The sequence below is a fragment of the Hyaena hyaena genome, unplaced genomic scaffold, assembly GCF_003009895.1.
Source record: "Hyaena hyaena isolate Hyena2069 unplaced genomic scaffold, ASM300989v1 scaffold_3, whole genome shotgun sequence".
In the NCBI taxonomy this organism is placed as follows: domain Eukaryota; kingdom Metazoa; phylum Chordata; class Mammalia; order Carnivora; family Hyaenidae; genus Hyaena; species Hyaena hyaena.
The window spans coordinates 4,864,732-4,867,237 of NW_024080635.1; the positions used below are offsets into that span (position 1 = coordinate 4,864,732).

At 49.5% G+C, this 2,506-nt stretch overlaps 1 non-coding gene across 1 annotated transcript; it reads right to left on the reverse strand.

The window, feature by feature from the left end:
* Window positions 1-1,873: 1,873 nt before the first annotated feature.
* LOC120233258 lies at window positions 1,874-2,007 on the reverse strand. Its single transcript, XR_005528776.1, has one exon. It is a non-coding gene; the product is annotated as a U11 spliceosomal RNA (small nuclear RNA).
* Between the last annotated feature and the right edge of the window lie 499 nt (window positions 2,008-2,506).

Consider the following 2,506-nt stretch of genomic DNA (forward strand, 5'->3'; position numbering starts at 1 on the left):
TTGGTTGAGCATCCAGCTTCGGCCCAGGTCATGATCTCACCATTTATGGTTTCGAGCCCCGCGTGGGGCTCTGTGCTGGCAGCTTGGAGCCTGGAGCCTGCTTCGAATTCTGTGTCTCCCTCTCTCTCTCTGACCCTCCCTGCTCACGCTGTCTCTCTGTCTCTCTCTCAAAAATAAATAAAACATTAAAAAAAAAAAATACTGCAGGGAACATCCAAGGCCTGTGAGACCAGAAGTCAGTGGCTTCTTCCGGCTGCCACCTGGCTGGTTTCAGGCTGGCCAGTCTGGTCTTTCAGCTCTTGTACTGTAGCTCATTGGCTCCACCCTCAAGCCTTTGCCTCTACTAAAGAGCCCTTACCCCCACAACTTTGAACCCCACAAGGGTCTTCTATTTCTTCTTCCGGTTTCAGGTACAAAGTCTTTGCTTCAGAAAAGCTTTCCCAGATCTCCTCCTCCCAACCAAATTCAGCACAGTACTCAGTTTGGTAGTCTCTCCTTTCAATAAGCCTTGTGAGTGCCTCACTACATCAGGCACTGGGTCCATCACTACTACAGTTGACCCTTGAACATTGCAGCGCTGAGGGGTGCCACCCTCCCACCACTTCCCCCACTGTAAAAAAGCTCCAGTAGAACTTCTCATCCAGTAGAACTTCTGACTCCTCCCAAACTGCCTTCTGTTGACTAGAAGCTTTACTGATAACATAAAACAGGGGCATCTGGGTGGCTCAGCCGGTTAGGCGGTCTGACTTCAGCTCAGGTCATGATCTCACCATTCGTGAGTTCAAGCCCCACATAGGGCTCTGTGCCGACAGCTCAGAGCCTGGAGCCTGCTTGGGATTCTGTGTCTCCCTCTCTCTCTCTCTCTGACCCTCCCCCACTCACGCTCTGTCTCTCAAAAATGAACAAATATTTTTTTTTTTTTCTAGGAGAGAGAGAGACACAGCGTGAGCAGGGGAGGGTCAGAGAGAGAGGGAGTCACAGACTGAAACAGGCTCCAGGCTCTGAGCTGGCAGTCAGCACAGAGCCCGACGAGGGGCTAGAACCCACGAACCGAGAGATCATGACCTAAGCGAAAGTCGGACGCTTAACCGACTAAGCCACCCAGGTGCCCCGAACAAATATTTTTTAAATGATAACATAAAACAGTTGACTAACATGTTTTTTGTATATGTATTATATACAGCATTTTTTCTTTCTCCTTCCTTCCTTCCTTATTTATTTACTTCTGAGAGAGAGAACGAACAGGGGAGGGGAAGAGAGGGAGACACAATCAAAGCAGGTTCCATGCTCCCAGCTGTCAGCACAGATCCTGACAGGCGGCTCAAACTCAGGAACTACGAGATCAGGATCTGAGCCCAAGTCATACGGCTGAGCCATCCCAGCAGCTCTACCACAGCTTTAGAAAGGGATAGATACAGATGTAAATCCATGCACACATATCATACTAGCCTGGTTAAAGGGGAAGAATTTTTACAAAATCAGTTATGTGTGATGATTCAGTCACCCCTGCAGACAGGCACCTAGGAGAAGGCCGGACGTTCCCTCACTCTCAAACCTGTAACTTACTTGGCTAAAATCTCAATCCCCTCACCTGTAAAACGTAAAACAACTACTCTTACCTACGCCAGTAATCACCCGAGCGGTTTTTCCACGTGAAAACACCTTAGTGCTCACAAATCATTGACACTTCTTCCGTAACCGGTTGACGTAACCGGGATAAAAAGTCACTGATTAGAATTTTTTGTAACTACTACTTTATATGCCGTCATCTAAACAACGAAACCCAAGGGCAACACCAAACAAAACAATTAAGAACTTTCTTTAAACCTCTTGAGCTGAAGCTCTAAACCTTTCTTTCCGTACTACTCAAGACAGGGGCGCCGGGACCAACGATCACCAGCTGCCCAAGTACCAAAAAATTATGCTTCCGAAATCTCTTGATGTCGATTCCGCACGCAAAGCAATGGAGCTGCCCTACGTGTGCCACTCACGACAGAAGCCCTTTTTGCCTGCACGGGCGCGAAGGCAGGGTGGCAGTGTTGGCGAATCCCTTTTTTGATAAAGGTGAAAACAAAGCTAACGCAATTTCCTATTCCACGTTTCAAGTTGAGGGGTGGGGGCAGGGTCTGCAAGACATTCTGGCCAGAGAGCAATCTTCACAAGAAGACTCTTAGGATTTGTCCTTTCGATTTTTATATAGAAGTAAAGGCAAGGACGTAAATTGATATGCAAATATGCGCGGTGCTTGCTGGGAAGGGGCCGGCGGACGCAGAGGGAGGGACCAGGAAGAGCTTTTGCAGGAGAGGGCGGGGCCAGCTGCCTCCGGCTGCAGTGGGCATGGGGTGGCACCTGTTGTACGCTGCGCCGCAGATCCGCTTCTGGGCGGCTGTGGGTACCCATCTGCAGAAGACACGAATCCCACCCTATTAAAATTGAAAATGCACAACCTTGTGCCACCCCCGGCCGTCGACCCTGAAGGGGTCCCACCAGGGAAGCACTGGCAGCA